At 29.5% G+C, this 25,568-nt stretch overlaps 1 protein-coding gene across 1 annotated transcript in view; it reads left to right on the top strand.

Moving 5' to 3' along the window:
• The first annotated feature begins 658 nt into the window (after nt 1-658).
• LOC126733928 (chondroitin sulfate N-acetylgalactosaminyltransferase 2) overlaps nt 659-25,568 on the top strand; it is a 259,068-nt gene continuing 234,158 nt past the window's right edge. The window contains exon 1 of the mRNA XM_050437413.1: nt 659-955. The gene's annotated coding sequence lies outside the window, so the exon portion shown is untranslated. The remainder of the gene's footprint in view (nt 956-25,568) is intronic.

The following is a 25,568-nucleotide window of genomic DNA, read 5'->3' on the forward strand; positions in this document are numbered from 1 at the left end:
GAAGGCTAGTGTGAGGTTAAAACCAATGTTGAAGAAAGTGAGGACTGTGACTGTAACGATACGGAAGATGTTAATTTCATTTGAGTTTTTAAAAAAATAAAAATACTGCTTAAAGAAAATGGAAATTTTTTGGTAAAAGTCCTAACTCGGTAAGTAAGATCGATTCGTAGCACCAGTTTTTGATGTTTCCTGAAAATTTACAAGTTTGGACAAACCGCATTTTGCAAGTCTGCTCCTCACTTATTCGTGCCGCTTTGTATAGACAAACAAAATGCAATTTGTCCAAGGTTGAGAAACTAAATGCAGTATGTCCTACAGTTTTTGAGGATATAATCAATACCAGATTGTCTGCATATAAGTACATAATTTGCATAATTTTTGATCAATTTTTTGGGTATATCATATTTTCGATAAATTTCTTGCCAGACACGTAGCAGTTTTTACTTATTTGCCAAAATTACAAAAAATGGACAAAATGAATCTAGAAAGTCTGCTCCTCAAATATAAACCCCTCAAAGTCCTCAGAACATTTCCGAACAAATTCCTCAAATAATTACCACCTATCTCAAAAAAAAAGGATTAAATATTTACATCGAACCATAAATTTCGCACATTCCAGAGCGCGCCATCGCGACCATCAAAGTTCGCGGAATAATCGCGACAGAGTTGCCAGTACTCGCCGCGACGCCGTTACGAGCTGAGCGTCACGACGCCCGTCCTCAGTTTGGTCCTCGCGACGTCACCGGGTGTCCCCGTTTACGTTTTTGTGCGTTTGTTATTTTTCCGCGGAAATTTCGGCATTTCATCAATCGGTCGAGATTCTCGTTTGATTAAATTAACGTGAGTTTTTCGGTTTCGTTTTTTAAATGACGATGTCGGCGTGATTTTGCTTGTAATGCATGGAATTTTATTGGTTTTGGTGTATTTCATGGTCATGGTTAAAGCGGGGTTTTAGGTAAGTCTTTAAAAAAAAGTAGTGGTATAAACACAACCAAACTTATATGGGATCACCCAGTATATTCGAAAAATAAAATAAAATTTGAAAAAAATTTCATGGAATTTAGCAACAGAATCAGAAATGAAAATCAAATTTTTACAGTTGCCCTGATAAGTACTTAAGTAAGGCGTATATTATAATTTTTTATTTACAAGCCCAATATGAAGGTGTAACAAAATTACAATTACTATGATTTTTTGCAGAGTAGTGAATTTCCAAAAAAAAATGAATTTTGACATTAAGACACTTTAATCGTACCTGGAATTATAGATTTATAGAACGCAACTTTTCTGAAAACCACACTTAAAATTAATTTAAGGAAATAAATCTGTTTGACTCTAAATAAATTTAGTACTTTTAAGCAAAAACTAAATAAAATTTCGTAAATTGTCCTCTCTTCAATCAGGGCCTTATTAGTACTTTTACGTGGCTATGTAACGCCCCTTTTCTCTATGTAATTATAGTTTTTTTTTTAACTTTATTTTAGGAGTTTAAAATCAGATTTAATCAGAACTTATCTGGACCACTGTAACAATTTGATTTTTGTTTCTGATTTTATTTCTAACTTGTGTATTTTATATACTTTTATTTATAAACCGAGTTTGAAGGTGTATTAAAATTTTTACAAATTACTGTGATAAACATTTACATTTTATGCTGCAAAAAAAATTAAATCTACGCCCCTTTTCTCTATATACAATTATAGTTTTTCTCTTAATTTAAATTTCAGCATTTCCTCAATCGGCTGACATTCTCGTTTGATTAAATTAACGTGAGTTTTTGGGTTTATATGGGATGACCCAGCATTTTCAAAAAATAAAATACAACAGAATCAAAAACGAAAATCAAATTTTTACAGTCGCTCAGAGAAGTTCATGTAGTATATAAGTAAGGTGTATTTTATTTTATTATCTTTTAATTACACACCAAGTTTAAAGGTGTAGCAGAATTATTAGGAAATACTATGATTTTTTAAACTACTTAGGGGTGGCTTACAGTCTTACATCCCTTGAAAAAACGTGTATCTCTGAGATATATTACTCATAAACCAACTTTGAAGGCGTAACGAAATTTTTAACAATTACTGTGATTTTCTTAATTATTTATTATTTTATAAACATTTACATTTTATGCTACCAAAAAATGAAATCTACGCCCCTTTTTTCTATATATAATTATAATATTTTTCTTAACTTTATTTTAGGAGTTTAGAATCAGATTTAATCCTTAGATATGGAAAAAAATATATTGCAGGCAGAACTTATCTGGACGACTGTAAAAATTTGATTTTCATTTCTGATTCTATTTCCATGGCGTATTGAGGAGTAAAGGGCAGTTTTTTCAAACCATGCCAATTAAATAAATAAATAAAAATTATTACAATTTTCTTATAACTAGAACAAGTAAAAAAAAATGAGTTTTTTATAAAAATTAAATTTACCAACTTTTCAGAAAATCGTACCTCAAATTATAGGCTTAAAAGCTTAAAATGTGTATCAGTTTACCAGAAACTCTATTGCAAAGTAGTGAATTTTCAAAAAAAAATGAATTCTGACACTTTAATCATACCTGGAATTAAAAACTCAAACCAACTTTCCGGAAAACCACACTTAAAATTACTTTAGAAAAATAAGTCTGTTTGACTCTAAATTTAGTACTTTTAAGCAAAAACTAAATAAAATTTTGTAAATTGTTTTTTCTTCAATCAGGGCCTTATTACGTGGCTATGTTAAATGATTAACTTTGCTTACTGTGAGTTTTTATTTTGAATAATTGTGATTATAAGTGTGATACTTTTTTCTAAACTTATTACTTCTAAGTTTAGTGAAAAGTATCTTTCTTATTACATATTTTTATAATTACAATGTAAATGGATTCCGTTGATAAATAAATAAATAAATAAAATTATGGCAAAAAAGCGTCTGGTTTCTAAAGTAAGATGTAAGGAAATATTCCTATATATAAACTCCTGGACAAAATTATCGCACCACTAATTATTTTGTCAAGAAAATTTAAATAAAAATAAATATCAGTTAAAACAGTTATAATATCTTTTCTCGTATAAAAAGCAGAACTGGACAAAAACTATGTTTATGCTTTATCATGGAACATGCTGCTCGTGAGGAGTGAGAATACATCCGCAGGAAAGTTTTCATAATTTGATACGAGGAATGCTGCGAAGACTTCAAGCGGTCATTGCAGCTAGAGGTGGCAATACACGTTATTAAGAATTCATTATGGGTCTATTGTTTTATTTTTGTATCAAAATTGAAGTTAGTGAAAATCGATGCTTTTCCTTGTATTGAATTTAGTTACTTAAATCTCGTTTTGTTAAATAGAATATAATTGTTTTTGTTAATTAATAATGCATAGTTAACAATGTTTATAAGTTTGCTTATTTTTTTTATCTTTATTAAAAAAAAATCTCTAAAAATCAAGTGGTGCGATAATTTTGTCCAGGAGTTTATAATGTCATTTTACGATAATGAATAATACATTTTTTTTATAGTAATAAATTATTTATTTATTCTCTTTTTAAAACACAAAATACCTAATTGTTATTAGATTAAAAATGTGCTTAGGACCATTTATAAAAACTACTGCCTAATACCTATATAAAAAACTAAACCTAGACAAAGTAAAATAAGCAAAAGAAAAAAAGCTAAAGGTATAGTTTAGCAATTTTTCTGAAAATCGTACTTAAAATTATGGGAAAACACTTAAAATATGTGTTATTTTACAGGCAATAATATTTTGATGGCAAAAGAGCAAATTTACAAGTTAAATTTCATTTTTCAAGAAAACATAGAATTCACAAAAAAAATAAATTTATACATTTTAAGGGTTGGACTTATAATTCTAGATACAATTGTCAACAATTGTCAAACAAACAAAAATGTCAAAACTTAGATCTGGTGAACAAGAAGGCCACTTCTTGTGGTGGATCTGGTTCACCGTATGTGGAGGTGCATTATGTTGCATAAATTTAAAATCATATTATTTGAATTTGTCATATTAATACTAGATAATGCCATATAAGTTTGGTTGTGTTTAGGGTGTATGTTAATATATAGTTCTCACTATGTATCAAAAAAATCAATTTTTTTTTGTCATACCAATGGCGAGGACCTGTACGTATATAGATGTTAAACTCGTAAAAAATAAAATATAATTTAAATATTTAAGTCTTAAGGAATAGAGAAAATTGACTTATGAAAAGTTTGAAATACAAAAAAAAATTAATTAAAAAAAATATTTTTTTTAATTACTCAGAAGACCTTATTGGAATATATCAGATTTTTTGAATTTCCTTAAAAGATTTCAAAAACACAAACTTTTTCGTTCCAATGGTGAGGACATTGGCAGTGATCGCTCTCTGTATATACAGTAATGGCCAAAAGTAGATAGACAAATGGTTTTTTAAAAAAATCAAAAGAAATAAAAATTCTAAAAATAAAGATATATAAGTATATTATGGGCAACATAAACATGTATAAAAATAATAAAACATTCTTTAGAAACAATCACCTAATTTGGTAAATAATAAGAAATAACTAAATATACGCTGGACAAAAGTAGATAGACAAATTTAAAAAATAACCAATACCCTTTTTTTTTCGAAGTATTTTTTAATTACAAATTAAACCATCTACAATATTAGTATTTTGTAAAATACCCATTATTGTCTATTACAGCCTGACATCTACGTGGCATTGATTCAATAAGATTATCTATGAATTTAAAACCAATATTTTTCCATTTCTGTTGCAACCGTTCGAATAATTCACCTATATTTAAATCTTAGAACATTGAAAGGCCTTTCAATGTTCTAAGATTTAAATAGTTTGTATCCCTAATATCACGATCTACAATTTCCCATAAATTTTCGATGGGATTAAGATCGGGTGACTGCGATGGCCATTTTAAAACTGGTATTTTTTCTTCTTCGAAAAATTGCTTCATAATTTTGGAGGAATGCTTCGGGTCATTATCTTGGTGGAATTAGAATCTCAGTGGTAAATTGTCTTCGACATAGGGCAACATAACATCTCTGAGAATATCCCTGTACATAAACCTGTCCATTATGCCCTCTATGCGATGTAACGGGCCCATTCCATAACCTGAGAAGCAACCCCAAACCATCACTGATCCACCTCCATGCTTAACTGTGGGTTTTGTGTACTTGGGATTCAAACGCTGGTCAGAAGGACGTCTAACATATTGAATTCCATCGAAATTAAACAAATTAAACTTCGATTCGTCGCTCCAGCAAACACGTTTCCATTCATGCTTTGTCCAGTGTATATGCTGACGGGCAAATTCCAATCGGGCTAAGGGATGCTTTTTTGAAAGCAATGGTTTTTTTGCTGGCCTACGTGCAAATAGATTCTCTTCTACCAACCTTCGTCTTACAGTCTTTGAGGACACTTTACAAATCCCTAGAGCCTGTAATTCTATCTGAATTTGACGAGAAGTCATGAAAGGGTTATCCTGGCTAATTTGTTTTAATTTGCGTACAGCTCTAATGTCCATTTTTTTTGGTCGACTAGATTTATGTTTTGGCTCTAATGATCCTGTCCTTTTATATCTTTTGATAATTGCCCAAACAGCTTTTCTTTTAACATCAAATCTACGAGCAATATCAATTTGACGATCACCCGCGCGATATGCATTAATAATGCGTTGTCTTAAATCAAGAGGGAATCTAATTCCGCGTGGCATGTTGCACCTTGAGTTGAGAAGCAATACTATACTAATTTTATTTTATAAATATCTAGACAAAAAAATTATTCCAAAATTGTTTTTGTCTATCTACTTTTGACCAGCTATATTTATATTATTGCTTTATCTGATAGCAAGCAAAATATTTAACTGAAATTTATTGGTATCTTTTAATAGACCGCCTTACAAATAACAATAATTTAAAATCTAGGGGACCTGTGAGTAAATCTTTAAACAATTATATGAAAATAATAATTTGTCTATCTACTTTTTGCCACTACTGTATATGTTGAGAAATTGGTAAAAATCTCTGGTAAAAAACTACTTTTCCTGCTACATAAGTTATGCTGTTTATTTAAATAAATTATATATTGATTAAAAAAAAGATTTATCCTAGGAGTACCTAGAACTCTAGAAAGTGATAGTTTCGAACTAAAACCTTGTCCTACTGCTCTGAATTTAACAATCAATTTTCTTAAAAACTCTTATATTTAAAAGAACCTTGCAAGAGTACTTTTTGATATGGAATTTTCCTCCAGTCTACAATTCTAGATCATACACTTTTTCCATTAAATTAATTATTTCCTAATTACCGGCCAAAAAAATGACTTCACTGAGCAAACTTCATTTTGTCTAATCCTGAAATTCAACACCCATTTTCTCGTAAACTGTCAGTGGTCAGAAAATACCGACAGTATTTTTTGATAGGAAAGTTTCCAGTCTACAATTTAAGTTCATACAGTTTTTTAATTAAATTAATTATTTCATAATTACAGGTCAAAAAGTGACTTTACTGAGCAAACTCAACTCCGCATCCTAAACTTCAACAGATTTTCTTGTAAACTATTACATTTATCAGAAAATACCTCCAAGATCACTTTTTCATATGGAATTTACTCATCTATTATTTATTATATTATATTATTGAAAAAAAAAACGAAAAAAATTATAAAACTGTCTACAACGTAAAAATATAATTACTTGCCACATATACTGATTAGACTGAAATTAGGATGGAAAAATGATGCGATAATTTTAAACCGGATATCGTAATACTCCAAGCAAAATTATCAATTTTGTAAATGACTCGTGAAATAAGCGAATATAATTGAATAATATTGGCCTTTAATAATGTCTTATTTACTGCGAATAGTCTAATGAATAATTACAGATTAGAAACAAATTTACGACTAAAAATATTGAGGAAAAAAGAGTATCTTTGACCCTTAAATAAAATGATGTTTTTTTTGCATTAAAGTAACAGATACAACTTAAATTATAACAACCTTTTTATTAACTCTGAATTTCCTCAAAAACTATCATGTTTACAAGAAAACTTCTAGAAAAGTTTTTGATGGGAAATTTTCCAGTCTTACTTTGGTTATCATAATTTTTTCCATAAAAGTGATAGTTTCCGAGTTACAGTCCAAAATGCAACCAAGAAGTATTTTATTGAATTTTATTGCATCATGAAAATGCCCATAAATTTGCTGAAACGTCTAAGTAAACATACACAAATAATTTAACGATAACTTTTTGTGTACATATCTTATAATTTATAATAAACCTGTCAAACCAAAAAAAAAGATAACATATTACCCAAATAGGTGTAAATCAATATTGATTACAACTAAATTCGATACTGTAAGCTTAAATTTCAAATAATTGATATGATAGTATAACATGATACGGCAATTACACTATAATATCGCTTCCTATTGATGCATCCATTAATGAGGGAAAATCATTCATTAATAAGCTTAATTACTGTTGTATATACGTCTTAAACTCGTATCACGTGCGGTTGAGACGTATTACATGTTCATTGATTATCAGCAGAAATGAAGATCTGAATTTATGGTGAAGGAAACTTGGTATTATCAGAAAATCCATATCGTTTCCTTAATTAGTATTATCGCTTTCATTATAAAAATATATATATCAAAAAAGGGTTTAACCAAAAAAAAAAGTGTTAAAAAAAGTTTTTCAGTCTACATAGTGTGATTTATCAAGGGAATTTGATACGTTCTAGGAATATAATGGAGTTTTCCTCAATTATTTAGATTTTTTTCCAGGCATTTTTGATACACCTAATGCAGCTAAGGAATTTTTTTTACACATATCAAAACTAGATTTTTGATCACTTTTAAGCAATGGAATTTTCTATTTCAATATTTTCAGGTATTTTGATCTATTTGACGCTCTTTAAAGTAATTTAAGTAATTCTGATCCTTCTCTAGGTAATTTTTCATGACATTTTTTCTAGGTAAATAGACTAATTTTTTTAAGCCGTTTTAAAACATTTCAAGGTCCTTAAAAATAGTTGAATTTTTATTTAAATTTCTTTCCAGTATTTTAAGCCTAATCAAGCCCGTTATTTTTTTTTATTTTTCAAGACATTTAGATTAAACTTTGGATTTTTTACTCATTTTGTTTTGATTTTCAATTAATGCCAGAAATTTTTTTTTTTTTTTAACCAAAAACTGGTTGTTTAAAAAAAAAATTTGAGCAATTTTTCATCACTTCCAGGTAAGTTGTGCAAAAATGCAGCATTTTTTTAGTAAATTTTACCATTTTTTATACACTTCAATCCAGTTAAATTAATTTTGATCAATTTATTAATTTGATTAATTTAAATTAAATTTGATCCAGGGAGTTCCACGTAATCTTTCGTTTTTCCTAGATATTTCGACTAAACTTTGACTTAGTTTTTAATTGATAAATACTACAGAATGATCCAAAGTTAATTTTTTTGATTTTTGTCATTGACTTCACCTTAAATTTGAAAAGGGGCTTCCTCAAAAAATTCCCCATTTTACAATCAAATTTAAAAAATATTATTAATATTTAATTTCCTTATTTTTTTACTTTTTATTCTTATGAGTCATTTGTTATTTTAAATGATTTTTAATTTCTTTCTAGATATTAAAAAAATTACTTGATTTCACAGAGATATTTAGGTTTTTCGAGGAACTCAAAGTTATTGTTGTACACTCCTAGGCTTTTTAATTCAATTTTAATTACTACTAGGCAGTTGAAATTTTCCATATTTTTCACATAAAAATTATAATAATTGAAAGGTATGGAAAGTGCTTATTTCAAGGCGACTTTTTCGTGCTAAAAACCCGATGTTCTCAAAATGCAAAATGGAAGAAATTTAAATAAAAACATAACTTCTTAAAGAAGTAAGAATTTCAAAAAAATCAAATATTTGTATAAAGTCTTGGAAACATTAAAAATTCGTGTAGTTGTCTATAAGTGATCAAAAGCCGCCTAAAATACACAAAGAGAAAATTCAACTCAACTGCTTTGAAGGGATTCGAAATGCCTTCGGAAACTGCCTGAAAAGGTTCAAAATTACTTGAACTATTTTAGAAAACTTAAAAATGACTTCAAATATCAAAAAGAAATATAAATAGATAATTCAACTGCTTGTAAGGGCTTCAATAAATATTTAGAAAAAAAGAAGAAGGATCCCAACCTGTCTGGAAGTGTCTGGAAAGTCAAACCCCAATTAAACTTCCAAATCTAGCCAGGAGCCTGTCATGAACTTCTTGGACTCTAATCTTAAAACTAAAGTGAGGATGGTTTTTCTTCATTAAATGGAAAAGGCGAAATCCGTAGTCAGTCACACTGGAATCAGAATATCGCAGACGCAAATGGTCAAATGTATTAAGTACGACTAACTGTCACAAATCTTTTTATTGTATATACGTATCATCAGTTAAAAAGGCAATTCTTAGGAACCGGATACAAGCCCAAGCCAAAAAAAAACAGTCACTTATTTAGAACTTTTTAGTTAATGTATTAATAAAATTATCGTTTTATGCGATTTCTTCTCAATTGTATTAAACTCTTACTCACTTTTTCTAAGTCTTTTGAGCTTTCTTAATTAGTTTTCCAAATATCTTTCTACATTGACTGTATTTTTCTGTTTTTTAACTTATTAAGGAAGTGCTTCAAGGGATGAAACTGGAGAGCTAACCCTAAAAATCAATGAAACTATTGTGATGGTGGTGGGAATAAAAAAAGTGCCATAACTTGAAAAGTTATTTAATAATCTTGGATATTTTTTGATATTCCTAAAAGCTATTAAAGAAAACAAATCTCAAACGAGCCAAAATATTACTTTACGAAATTTATTCCAAGACTTACTTAACATTTGTTAGTTTTTATAATTTTCCTATTTAATCTTAATGTTATTTTAGCACATTATTTCGTTTTTGCTATTTATTTTTAATATTTTTTTGTGAAGCAGCGAAGAAGAGCATAGAAATGTCAAACAGCACGGAAGCTTCTTAAAGAACTACGTCACTTGAAGAAGCTACCCTTAGTATTAGTAAAGCTTGATAGGTTATAAAAAGGTTAAAAAGTTTGCAATAGAGATTCAAAACCCAAACTGCCAAAGCTATTTTTTGTTTCGTTTTAGTCAATATTTGTTAGCTTTTTGGATTTTGTTATTTCATATTTAATTAGAGAAGCTGACCTAAGTATTAAGTAACCAGATGTTGTTAGACTGTAGCCAAAGTGGGGAATATTAATGAAGATTTGCAGTTTCTTTATTATTAAAAAGCTAGAAATTAAGAAGGAATCCAATACTCTTGGATTTTTTCTAGTCTTAAAAAAACGAAAATCTCTTGGTTCTAAATTAAGAAAAAAAATGGTTTTATCGAAAAAAAGACACCAAAATCATTGCTTTACAACCTTTATTTTAAGTTTTATTTATCTCATACTAAATACTTGTCAGTTTTCTCAATTTTCTTATATAATGTTCTTATTATTTTACCAATTTATCTGTTTTTGTTTTTTTTTAATTTTTTTTTTATCCAAAAGAAAGCAACAGAAATAAGTTAGAAGTACTAAATCGCAAAAAGTAAATCTTTGATCATTTGAAAAGAATTCCAAATTGCTAGAAATCTCCAATCCTGTGTGTGTAAAAAAAATTGTTTAGGGTTATTTTTCTTATGGGTCAACCTGGAAAAAGTCCAAACTAAAGAGAAATGCTTGAAAAAACAAAAAAATAATTACCTGGAAAAAATTGAAAATGGCTTATCATGCTTGCAAAATAGGAAAAAATAAAACTTAATCCAAATGCCTAAACATGGTAAAAATTAAAAAAAAATAGTTGGACTTTCCGAGAGAAATGAAAACTAATAAATATTTCCGTTATATTTCTTGAAGTTAAGAGACATTAAGGAAATTTACAACTGTCTGAAGAAGTTTGCAAAGGAGATTCAAAACCCAAAACTGCCAAAGCTTTATTTTTCAGTTTTATTATCGTTTTATTCAATATTTATTAGTTTTTTGGATTTTGCTATTTCAAATTTAATTAGAGAAGCTGACCTAAGTATTAAGTAACCAGATGTTGTTGTGACTGTAGGCAAAGTGGAGAATATTAAGGAAAATTTCTTTATTATTAAAAAGCTAGAAATTAAGAAGGAATCCAATAATCCTGGATTTTTTCTAGTCTTAAAGTCATAAAAAGATAAAAATACCTTGGTTCTAAATTAAGAAAAAAAAATCTTTTTTTGTCGAAAAAAAATAAAAAACACCAAAATCATCGCTTTACGACCTTTATTTTAAGTTTTATTTATCTCTTACTAAATATTTGTCAGTTTTCTCAATTTTCTTACATAATATTCTTATTATTTCACCAATTTATCTGTTTTTGGTTTTTTTTTCAATTCTTTTCACCCAAAAAAAAATAACAGAAATAAGTTAGAAGTACTAAATCGCAAAAAGTAAATCTTTGATCCCTTGAAAAGAATTCCAAATTGCTAGAAATCTCCAATCCTGTGTGTGTAAAAAAAATTGTTTAGGGTTATTTTTCTTATGGGTCAACCTGGAAAAAGTCCAAACTAAAGAGAAATGCTTGAAAAAACAAAAAAAAAATTACCTGGAAAAAATTGAAAATGGCTTATCATGCTTGCAAAATAGGAAAAAATAAAACTTAATCCAAATGCCTAAAAATGACAAAAATTGAGAGAAATAAAAACTAATAAATATTTATTTTTTATTTTATTTTTTGAAGTCAAGAGACATTAAGGAAACTCACAACTGCCTGGACGTATTCAAAACCTAATACAAATATCTGGAATAAATAAAAAACAATATTAATAAGTTAAAATGCTCACCAAACAAAAAAAATTAATCTAAAAAGTTAATGCAAACGCTTGGAGGGTTTGCAGATTTAGTTCAAATACTTGAGAATACAAAATTAGTCTAAAGCTGATTCATAAAATCTGGAATTACTGAATATACAGGGTGTCCCGTCATTAATTGGACATATATAGGTTAATGTAGGATACCTGACATGAAAATAAACCGTTTGAGCTTAGCAAAATGTTATTTTCGTTCTACAGGGTGTTAAAACTAATTTTTTACCAAACATTTATTGAAATATTTTGGAATCCACTGGACAGATTAACCTAAAATTTGGCGTACTCTTATTATTTGGGATGAGGAACACGAATATGATATCAATATAATAACATTGAGTGATTAAAAAGGTCATAACTTTTTTGACCTCCCTGTACGTACATTTGCGAGTAAAAATAATAAAACATCATTTAATCTAGTCAAAAAAGATATACTTCTCTGATCTCCAAAAAGTAGACCGTTTTCGATATAAACGCCTTTTTTTTATCAGGTTGCGTATGAACACTTAATCTAAAATTTAATTAACAACGATAAAATTAGAAAAGGCTGTTGATTATAATAATTGTTCAAAATGTTCACCATCCACTAGGACACATTGTCTAATTCTTTTATTTCAATTTTGCCTGACTCCAAACAATGATTCTTCTTGGGCCCTGATGGTATTGACTCCTTCCACAATCTTTTGCCACAATTCGTGACGGTTATTTATTTTATTTTTATACCCAAGTGATTTCAAGTAGCCCCAGAAATAAAAATTAAGATCGGGACTACGCGCAGGCCACGGATATTCACTACCTCTACCAATCCATTTATGAGGATAAATTTCGTCCAAGTAATTTCTGACTTGCAGTGAATAATGTGCCGGTGCACCATCGTGCATATACCAACTGTCACGTCTTAAATTTAGGGGCACATCTTCTAGGAGAATGGGTAGATCATTCCTCAAGAAATTTAGATAACGTTCTTCATTAAGCTTAGCTGGCAATTCAAACGGTCTCACAATACAATCCCCAAAGATACCACACCAAATATTTATTGAAAACTCATGTTGAAAATGGTGTTCTTGGAAAGCATGAGGATTTTCCATCGAATAGATATGATTGTTACGCCAATTAAAAACACCTCTCCTTGTGAACGTGGCTTCATCCGTAAATAAAATTTTATTACAAAAAAATGGATCATTCAATTGGCGCTCTCTTAAACATTGACTGAATTGGAGTCTTGCAGGAAAGTCTTGAGGAAGAAGATTTTGAACTGGAGTGAAATGATACGGATACAGTTTTTCTTGGCGTATAATTTTGGACACCGAAGATTTCCTTACACCAGTGGCTGCCTCAATACGTCTTGTGCTGGTTTCAGGATTTTCGATAACACGAACCAAAATTTCATCTTCCATATCTGCTCCAATTATCCTTGGTCTTTCCGCATTTACGTTTTTTGAACGAAATGAGCCCGTTTCGCCTAATCTATCGTACAACGCTTTAAATGTTTGATGATTTGGCTGCCTTCTATCCGGATACAGATCTAAAGAACGCTGCGCTGCTCTTCGACTACGAAATTTTTTTTGAGCATATACACATACCATATCCCGCATCTGAGCATTAGAAAAATCATTGTGACGCGGCATTTTTAAACGAAAATAACACAACAAGAACACGAGTTTTAGCCAAATTAAAGATTTACTTATTAATTTAAATAATATATCGTGTCTAGGTGATTTTAACATTGATATATCTAAATTAAATTACAGTCATGCAACTCAGCTTATTTCTTTGTGTGAAACTTTCGATTTGAAGCAACTTATAACCGAGCATACTCGTATGACCAACAACACTAGTTCAATTATAGATCTTATTTTTACAAATCATGTTGGCATTTTGAAATCTGGCATAATAAGCTCTACATTTTCTGACCATTTTGGCGTTTTTTGTGAATTTAATGTGACGGAGTCTATTGTACAACCGCACATTGTATCTTATAGATCCTTAAAAGATATAAACCTAAACAACTTTCAAGAAAATTTGGAGGCTGTTCCATTTCATTTAATATATGAATTCGAATCCATAGATGATAAGATACATTTTTTAAACAATAATTTACTCAAATTATTCGACAAGCATGCTCCTATTAAAACTATAGTTGTTCGAAAAAAAAAAGATTCTCCGTGGCTGACAGATAATATTAAACTATTGCAAAAATTAAGAAATAAGGCATTAAAGGATTTTAAAACAACTAAACTGCCAGCTAAATGGAATTATTACAAACAGCTTAGAAACTATACAACAACAGCGATTAGAGCGGAAAAAAGGGCTTTTTATAGTGATAAATTTGAGAATTGTACATACAAGGACAAGTGGCGTGAGCTAAGAAAAATATTGCCATCAAAGCAGAAGCAAATTCCTAAATCTTTTGTAAATACCAACAATTTTAATTCATATTTTATAGATAGTACAAGAGTGACAAATATTGATAATTGTGATGAGTTAATTAATTTTTATGATCAGAATGCATTACCAACCTTAAATAAGTTTTCTTTTCATCCCACTGATTATAATACTATTTCTGCAATTATATTACGTATTAAGTCTAAAGCATTCGGGGTGGATAATCTTAATATTACGTTAATTCAACTATGCTGTCCTTTTATTATACCATTTATTTTACATATTGTTAACGAGTGTATTAATAAAAACTACTTTCCCAAATGCTGGAAAGAAGCCTTTGTGTTGCCATTGCCGAAAGTGCATAATCCAACTGATTTTAGTCAATTTAGGTCTATTAGTATTTTACCAACGTTTTCAAAAATTCTCGAACGCATTCTAGACTCTCAAATTCGTAGTTTTCTTAATAATAATGATATTTTACCACCTAAGCAATCTGGATTTAGAACAAATTATAGTTGTACTTCGGCTATGGCGGACGTTATTGATGACGTAATTCGGGCTAGGGATGAGGGTAAGATTTCTGCTCTGGTGTTGTTGGATTATACTAAAGCTTTTGATTTCGTTAGCCACTCAATTTTAAAGTCTTTGTTTCATTATATTGGCTTTTCTGATGCTGCTATTAATTTAATTGCCTCTTATTTAAATAATAGGATTTAACGTGTTAAAATAGATAACGACATATCTGATCCTTTGGAAGTTGAAAGTGGTGTGCCTCAGGGTAGTATTTTAGGAGCCTTGTTTTTTATCATTTACACGTCTAGATTTTATCTTCAATTAAAGCATTGTGCCCATCATTTTTACGCAGACGACACGCAGTTATATTATTCATTTTTACCAGGAGATTTTAAAATGGCTGAGTTTAAAATTAATCAAGATTTACAAGCTATTTGTGATGTTTCTTCAAAGCATTTATTAAAATTAAATCCTTCGAAGTCATCTATAATGTTCATAGGTAATCGAACTAATGTAAATAATATTTTAAATGGTATAAACATTAAATTGGGGGACGAAAGAATTCCAGTTGTTGACAAATGTAAGAGTTTGGGCCTTATAGTAGATAATAATAATCGTTTTAAACATCACGTGTCTAATATTCTTAAAAAGGCATATCTTGCTTTGAAATTAATTTATTTGCATAGACACTATTTAAGTAAAGATATTAAGAAGCTTTTATGTGATTCATTGGTCCTTTCACAATGTAATTACTGTGATGTAGTGTATGGCTGGTGTCTTGATTATGAGGATAGGGGTAGACTACAAAAGCTCCAAAACTCTTGCATTCGACTAATATTTGACATTCGTAGGAGAAACCGCATTTCCCATAAACTTCACGAACTTGGATGGCTTAATATGCATAATCGAAGAATTGCTCATTCTTTAACATTTTTTTATAAAATTTTAATATATCGTAGTCCGCCCTATCTCTAACAAAAAATAACTTTTAGAAATGATGTACACCATTTAAATTTAAGAAGAAATACTATTCTCATTCCGAGACATAAAACACAGTTATTTAAACGATAATTTTCTTACAATTTTGCTTATCAAATAAATTCTTTAAATTTGGATCCGGACCAATTATTAATTTCTTGTAATACTTTTCGTAGGAGGATGATTGTAAATCTAATGAATCAGCAGGGTATATAATTTAAGTTCTTTTTTTTTTAACTTTTTGAATGGTTGTTTGCTTAAGTAATTTATTACAAATTTTGGTATTGGGATCATTTTATTTATTTATTTATTGTCTGCAATAATTTTTCTATTTTTTGTTATTTAACAAAAAATTTAATCTGTTTTTTGGGTATTTGCAGTGTGTATTGTTTTGCTTGATGTTAAACTGTCAAATTTAGAATTTAGAACTCTTATGTAGTATTATGTAGGTTTATTAGGTATATGATTAAAGAAAAAGCTGTATTTAATCAGTTATTAGTTAAGCGTTACTGTTAATGAGCGTTACTGAAATTACCATTTTTTTTTTAATCAAGTGTGGGGCCACAATGTTAAAGACCAGAATCTGCCATGGCAGAATTCTGAATTTGTAGGCCTTTTATTTGCGTAAATTTATTGCTGGATTTTGTAAACTTATATTTTTTTGTTTCTTCTACGCAAATAAAAAATATTTATTATTATTATTATTATTATTATTATTAATACTTCACCTTGACAGGTGTAAAACTCCGATAATAATTTGTTTATGCGCAACCTAATACAAAAATGCGTTTATTTCGAAAACGGTCTACTTTTTGGAGATCAAAGAAGTATACCTTTTTTAACTAGAATTAAATGCTGTTTTATTATTTTCATTCGCAAATGTGCGTACAGGTAGGTCAAAAAAGTTATGACCATTTTAATCACTCAATGAATTTTAGGTTATTCTGTCCAGTGGATTCCAAAATATTTCAATAAATGTTTGGTAAAAAATTAGCTTTAACACCCTGTAGAACAAAAACCAATAACATTTTACTAAGCGGTATTCAGCTCAAACGGCTTATTTTCATGTCAGGTATCCTACATTAACCTATGTCCAATTAATTACGGGACACCCTGTATAAATAATTGCTTCAAATGCCTGGAAAAATGACTTAAACTGCCTTGTTAGAATAAAAATTGGCTTAAAATGGCTGAAAAAAAATCAAAGTGATTGAGAAAAACTCCATTAATTTAATATCAAATTTTCAATCTAATAATAGTGACTTTACATATTTTCTTCGGGCATTTTGACTCTTTTTTAATCACTCCCAGGCAGTTCACATTATCCAGATTTTCCACATAAAAATTGTGAAAAGTGCCGGTTTCAAAGCAACTTTTTTTACATGAAACCTCATTTTTTAATGCAACAGTATGAAAATCCCTAATTTTATACAGAATAAAGTAAAACCCGTTTGTCATAACCGAATTATTTTTCGTGTGTACGTACGTAATCAGCCATAAAACCGGTTTTGGCGTCCGAAGTTGGAAATATCGCACCATTTATAATTTTTATTTTTAAAGTGATGGCTCGACATAATATAATAAATTACTGGTACATACATACATACATAATAAGAATTTATGCAATCATGCAAATTAAAAAAAATAATGTCATTTTTAAATGTTGCGTGATCCCGGCCAGAATTATACGGTATTTTAATGGGTATATTGAATGTTTGTTTATAAAATGTAGTAGTAACTTGAAAACTATTATACTAATGGAAAAAGGGTGTAATAAATAAAATATAGTTTGGAAAATTTACTATTAAAAAGTACTTTTAACATTTTCTCATAAATGTAGTAGTCTTTGGGAGTGGAATTTTAGGGTCGGAAAATATTGAATTTTCCCTCATGTCTCTCTCATCGAAAATACTTATTTATATAACTTCCACATATGAAACCCAATAGCTCAGTAGCAAATCCAGTAAAAGCAAAGGAAATAAAAAACAATATAATAACCCAGACTTTATTACTGGCAAGCAATTGAATAGGTCATAAAAGTCCTTTGAAATGTGGCGGTAATCGGTACTTTTCGCGAAATTTTGTTTTAATTGGCGCCTTTTACTCACTAAAAGCGATTAAAATTTTACTACTTTAAATAATATTTTAAAATAAATTAAGTTTATTAGTCAGAGTAGCCTCAAAAAATGTCAAAAATTGCACTTAGAAGAAAACTACACCCTGTACAAACCGTGGGTAAGCAATAATAAACAATTAAAACCGTTTTAAATATGAACGACGTCGCGCCATTATTCTGCTTTTCAATTATAAATTTACCTTCTATTAATTAACAAATTTCCTATGTTGACACTCAAATTAATTGGTATCCTTTGTACCCCGCTATATTCGACACTGTATATAGTGAATATTTGTTAATAATAATTTCGTATTTGGAAACGATATGGATAAATCGCCGGTTAAGTACGATGATCAATTTGCCTTTTAAATAGACATGAAAGAGAAACAAAAAAACTTGATTGAATAAATCATTTAAAATCTCTGTTGCGCTAAATATGTTATCCAGTTTAAACACACATAATTTTTTTTTTAATCGGTTTAAATCACTGTTGACATGAGAGTATTGTGGTTACCATGTAGAAAAGAGAAAACATCATCCAGTAGACTTTTCTCATTTAATGGATCATTGGATATTGTAAAAGACGTATAATATTTTATATGATTTATTTTTTTTATATGAGCGTATTTAAACCATGCTGACATTATTAAATCCCATCAAATAAGAGAAAACACTATTTTTTACTAGTTATGGGTTTATAATTATTTTTCATCTGAATCACTATTAAGATTAAAATGTTATGGCAACACATTAAATAAATTTAAATAACTTATTGAGCGATATTTAAGTTTTCGGCGTCTATTAAGGCTTATAGAGAAAAGAGACTGGCATATTAATTAACTTGTTAACGGCGAAAATCATTAAATCCGGGGATACGAGGCGCCTTAACGTTTAAAATTTCGATTAACACGTTAACGTTAAGTTCTAAAATTAGTTACTCTATTAATTTTAGGTTTATTATAATTTTTTTGAACTGTGACACTGTTTTACGGGAATTTATGCGATGAATGTTGTTAACACAATCCTTAACAACGATCGCTTAGAATTTACGAAAACGTGGGAAAATATGATCCGAAGGTCTTAAAAATTGTTACAAATGGTGATCGATTTATCCAAAAAGGCTTAGCTGTGATTTCAAAAATTTTATAAAATTACTATTAATAATTCCTTAGTTTAGTATTCAAAATAAACATCAAAAATCACTAAAATATTTAATTAGAATATACCAAAAATCTTGAACAATCCCTTGAAATTCCTTATTATTTCAAGCAAGTTCCAAAAATGAACAAAAATACTTTGACCTGCCAAAATCATGCAAAATATCTGAAAATTAAAAAAATCTTAAATCATTACTAAAACTTCTTCGATCTTCAAAAATTTCTCAGAACACATTAAAGATAAATAGAAATATCTTATAAAATTCACAAAAATGGGATAATAGATTATAAGATAAAAGTCTTCTATAATTAATGAAAATATTAAATAGCTCAAGGATTCTTCAAGAATCATATAATAACACCAGAATTGAAGATTAAAAAAATCATTTAAAAATTTCAAAAATCTTTTATTAGATTGTGATATCCACAGATATTCTGCAAATGACTAAGAAAATCACTTAAAAACTGTAGAGAATTTATTGTAAAAAGTACAAAAAATACCAACAAAAGATCTAGAAATCAATTACTATTTTCCCAGTTTTCTGAAGATCTGGAAAAATAAAATGAAAATTACAATAACCTTGGGAAATAACTAAAAATTTCTTTAAAATCTCAAAATATCTTTAATCATAAAATAATAATAAAATTGAAACTATGAATATATACAAAACATCTCCAGTAAAGTAATTTTTCAAAAATTTTAAAAATTTGGCAACATGGCACAGTCATATATTTTGTGTATAATGTCCTGTACCTAAGTGTAACCGTTTTTGACATATTTTTAATTTCATCTGACAACCTATGTTTATAAGCCCTAACATAATTACCGATTACTCTCTTTTAGTAGCCTTGATTTATTGGTTAGTTTCGGTTTTATTTTAAAGGAAGGACCACTTTAAAAGACTATTTTAATATTTGGCTAAAAAAAAGATACAGGGGGGTCAAAAACTAGCATTAAAAATTAAAATGAAAAAATCATTAAAAATCAATTTTTTTAAGTGGAAACCCCTTATTTTTACAATTTTTTCATAAAGATAATTAAAAATAAGGTTAAGTTTATATAAGGTTGTCTAGTCCAAAAATTGATAGTTTCTAAAATATTGACAGTTTAAATCTGGCCTAATATTAAAAGCCGCCAGAGTGGTCTCAAATCCAATATTTCTGGACAAAATCACTAAACGTGTGACAATCAAGTCAAATGTACAGGGTCTTTCCCCATATATTGACCGCCCCCCCCCCTAGAGGGATAATACGAAAAGTTAAAAAAAAAATTTAATACAAAACTTTTGGGGTTTTACTTTAAATTTTTGAATCCGATGTAAAATTTTTTTTTTCGTTTAGAAACGTCAAATTTTGACAGATGATCAGTTTTTTCTTATGGAACACCCTTTATATGACTTCATAGTTAAAAAGAGCCGAGTTTTCTGATTTCAAATATATGTATATAGTTTAATTATGTTTTATTAAACCGTTTCGGAAATATCGGGCTCCAAACTTAAAAAAAACAATATATTGAAGATCTTGGTAGGCGCTGCATTGTTATTGTTTGACATTTATTAAAAAACAAATCATTCAGATGACATTGTCATTTCTTGTTTGTTGACCCATAAATGTTAAAAAATGCCGTACAGTGATGAAGAAAAATGTGACATCGTCCGTATATTTTATAAAAATAATAATAACGTAACGAACCTTTCCTTTACGTGCCATTCCGGCAAAAAATACGTTTAAAAATATAGAACGAGCATTTTGCATCAGGAAAACTCTACGAAGAAAACGTCGGACAGTTCTTGTCGATCCAGAAGAAGAATTACATATTTTGCTATGTTTCGAAGGTAGGTAAGTTTTTACTAATTTTTGAATACATTTAGATCTACGCTATCATGTTCGGGCCTTTGTCTCCCTCAAATTGCCCATCAAAAATTTTGAATTTCTTTTTAGAACACCCAAATCATTCCATAGAACATGCCAGAATTTACTTTGATCGATCGGCCAAAAAAATTTATTCAACTTTAAAAAAGTATAAATATTTAACTTATCGAATATTACCTGTTCAAACTTTAAGTGTAGAGCAAAGAAATAAACAGGTGGAATTTTGTCAAGAGATGCTAGTGCTAAAAGAAGATAATAACTTTTTTAAAAAAAATTTGTGGACCGACGAGTGCACCTTTACAACCGCGGGCATTTACAATCGAAGAAATGTTCGCTTTTGGTCAAGAACAAACCTCCGAATAACAAGGGAAATTAAGTTTCAAGGGCGGCAATCTCTACATGTATGGTGTGGAATTTTAAATGACCAGGTCATAGGACCTCTTTTTATAACGGCAACTTGACGGGAGAGAGATACCTAGAGATGCTTACTTATCAAATTGAAGCTAAACTTGAAGATCTACCCATAAGGCAATACGAGCAAATAGTTTGGCATCAAGATGGTGCCCCACCGCATAATGTGTTACCTGTTTTGAGATTTTTAAATGAAAGATATAACCTGTGGATTGGACGAACTGGGCCAATTCGTTGGCCACCAAACAGTCTAGACCTGACACCTCTTGATTCATTTTTGTGGGGTTACCTGCAAAAAAAAGAGAACTAAAAATGTCGAAGAGCTCCGCAGAAAAATTATTACCGCGATAGATGATATCAATCAAAAACATAGACAATTTATAAGGAATACAATACACAAAATTGAGCAGGATTATATAAACTGTATTGATAATGGTGGTGGTCATATAGAGCAGTTATAGTTATAATTACGTCTAAATTAAAGTTTAACAATTGTTAAAATAATGGATCCTTGTCAACAAAAAGATGCTAAATATCACCTTAGTAATAATAAATCTTCTGTTTTTATTGTTTCTACTCAATTCATTTATCTTAAAAAAAAAACGCCAAACAATAACAATGCAGCGCTTACCAAGATCTTCAATATATTATTTTTTTAAAGTTTGGAGCCCGATATTTCCGAAACGGTTTAATAAAACATAGTTAAACTAATATATATATTTGAAATCAGAAAATTCCGCTCTTTTTAACTATGAAGTCATATACAGGGTGTTCTATAAGAAAAAACTGATCATCTGTCCAAATTTGACGTTTCTAAACGAAAAAAAAAATGTTTACATCGGATTCAAAAATTTAAAGTAAAACCCCAAAAGTTTTGTATTAAAATTTTTTTTTTAACTTTTCGCACAACTCCTGTAGGGGGGGTCAATATATGGGGAAAGACCCTGTACATATCCTAAGGTTTTTTGGTTCGCTAAATTCAAAATGGCGGACACAAAATGGCAGCCAAAATGTATAAAAAAAATAGTGTTTCGAATTAAAATCAACTTTCCTTTACGTTTTCGGGGCCGCTGAATTAGAAAATTTAATTTATTTTTTGATATTCAAAATGGCGGCCGACTCGTATAAAAAACAGCGTTTTAATGTTAAATTAATTTTTATTTACGTTTTCTAGGTCGCCAAATTCGAAAATGATATTAATTTTTTTAAAATTCAAAATGGCGTTTTTTTGCAAAAAACCAGTTTGTATTGTATTGTAACCAGTATTTTACTATTATACATCAACATTATTTCAAACATACTTTTATTATTAGATATTCTTATTTCATAATTAACAGAACCATTCCAATAACGACTCTCGTATGTCAAATTCGAATTGAGCGAACATAACAACTCGTCTGCTCATTTCTTGAAAAAAAGTGTCTGCTATTTTTGACCCGCTTTTTAAATGTATTAATTCTGATATCAAATTAGAATTTAACGAGCACAAAAACTCCCCTTTAGAGCGTAATTTGGTGTGAATTTGTTGTCCGCCATTTTGGATCCGCCATGTTGAATTTATTGATTCTCATGTCAAAATCGAATTTAACGAACCCAAAAACCTTGAGATACAAAGTTTCAAGTAAATCGACCGACAATTCGATTTATGGCCAGATTTCCAGGCGTTTTGAACCATTGTGCGAATCCAGAAAATATTCGTTTACGGGGTGAAGGGGAAAAAAGGGAAGGTTCTGTCAACGGTATTTCGTACATGATACTTTACACAAAATGAAATACTTCTTACCTTAACGGGACCTCGGGCACAACTAATTTGATACACAAAGTTTTTTTTACTACAAAAACAGCAATGTGAAGCATGATAAACATAAGATTTCTGTTTAAAAAAAAAATGACTTTTAATGATTTTTTTTCATTTTAATTTTTAATGCTAGTTTTTGACTCCCCTGTATCGTTTTTTTAGTTAAATATTAAAATAGTCTTTTAAAGTGGTCCTTCCTTTCCAAAATCACCCAGATGTCTTAAAGGATTTGATAATCCAGTCATTTATAAAAGCACTAAAAATGCCTGAATGACGCAGGAAATTTTTAAAAATTGCTGTAGCTTTAACTCTCCGAAATTTATAAGAAATTAAATTCAAAATACTTTAAATGCCTGAGAGCAATAAGAACTGGCTTCAATGCCTGAAATACGTAAGACATTGAAAATGTAGTTTATTAAATACGTAGTTTTAAAATGTATGTTGAAAATGTAGATTAGAGATATTAAGAAAAGGGCTTCAACTGCTTGAAATGCAAAGGTATAATTACTATTTTCCGACCTCTGTACATACATTTCCAACTGAAAAATAAATTAACCAATTTGTAATTTTATTGGTCTGCTTTAATATTATATATTTATATACATGTTTTATACACAAATTATTTTACATAATATTTTACATAAAAGCATCTACACAAGTCAATTGAGTAAAAGATTTTTGATTTTATTCAATTGACTTTCAAAACATTCCTCATAATTCATGTTTTCTGAGTTAAAAAAAACATGAGAACATTATTAACCTATTCTTTTTATATTTAAAGCAAGCATGTTCTGATGCTCATATTTCAAGAATATTGAAAATTCAACAAGAATTTTTAAATTTTTTCGAATAATTGCATTATTTTAGGGCACTGGTAAATATCACATTTAAATATGAAACAATAATATTTTTTGACATAAAGTTATCTATATTTTTACAATACAGCATTATTCTAATAAATTTTTTCACAAGGCACACTTTATTTTGAACCCGTTACTCATAAATAACAAAACCGAGAAAAATCCTCAAGTGTATTTCTTCACAATCAAATAAAGAACATCCCCAGGTCGTTTCCGGAGAGAGAGAGAGTCTCTCGTATTACACGACGGCATCGTAAGTACGCATCTTTGGCCCTATTATTACTGTAAAGGGACTATTTGTCATGCGGCAAAATAGCGAACACGCGAATATAACAAATGAACTAGTTCGCAAAACCGAGGGAACATAACCGCGAGTCGATATTGTAAACAATATTTCATCCGAATAAGTACCCGGATTCTGTGCCCTTGCCTCCATAAATTCCGGAGTAGCAACACACGCTGACGCCGTCGCCGCTTGCCTGGAAAACTGGAAAATTCTCGGTTTCCTCCTGTTGTATAACGAATTTGTTGTTCATTTTTTTGTTTTGAGCTGCGAGAGGTCGAAATAATGAAGTTTGTGAATAATTCGGCAAAATATGTTCGCGAGTAAACATTATTCCATACTTCCGTAATGAAATATTGATTGAATAAGAAAAGATCTTTTAAAGTCTGTAATCTATAAGGTATGCACTTGAAATGCGATCGTTTTTAAAATAGGCAGTTTTAGGTAAGTTTCAAGAATTTGAAGGTATTTCTTAGAGGCAGTTAAAGCAAGTTAATAATTCCAGGTAGTTTAAGCAAGCTTTTAGTTCTTAAATGCTGTTTCTGTCAAAGTAAACCTTTTTCCCACCTGTTGATGGTAGTGCAAGATTTTTCCAATTTTATTTTGACAGTTAATATTGATTTTTAACTGCCTGGAAGAGTTACTGGATTTCTTCTGATTTTCACGAATACCGGAAACTGGAACAACGGGTTCCAAAACTGGAAAATTCTTTTTGTTCTTCCAAGTAATTGAATATATTTTTTATAACCCTTGTAGTGAACAAACATGAATACCACACTTCTTGAATAAATGACAAATGTCACATGATCACTTTTGTATTACTAAACAAATGGTCACGTAATGCTTCTGACAAAACTAGGCTCCTCCTACGCGCTGACGTGGTAATCTAAGATTGCCGCCATAGGTGACATACGAGGGTAAGACAAACAGTTCTTTTTGATAAGGATATTAACCTGCCTGGAAGAAACTATTATTTAGCATTGGTTTCTGACCCACATGATTGCAGGAAACTGACAAATTCTTTTGTTCTTCCAGGCAATTGAAGATACTGTTTTTTAGTGAACAAAAATGAATACCACACTTCTTAAGTAAATGACAGATGTCACATGATGACTTTTGTGTTAGTAAACAAATGGCCATGTGATGCTTCTGTCAAAACTAGGCTCTTCCTACGCTGAGACGTTAAAATTTAAAATGGCCGCCATGGGTGACATATGAGGGTAAGATAAACAGTTTTCTTCTTGTCCTTTGATAAGGATTTTGAACTGCCTGGAAGAAACTATTATTTAGCATTGGTTTCTAATCCACATGATTGCTG

Source organism: Anthonomus grandis, chromosome 3, assembly GCF_022605725.1.
Source record: "Anthonomus grandis grandis chromosome 3, icAntGran1.3, whole genome shotgun sequence".
NCBI classification, from domain to species: domain Eukaryota; kingdom Metazoa; phylum Arthropoda; class Insecta; order Coleoptera; family Curculionidae; genus Anthonomus; species Anthonomus grandis.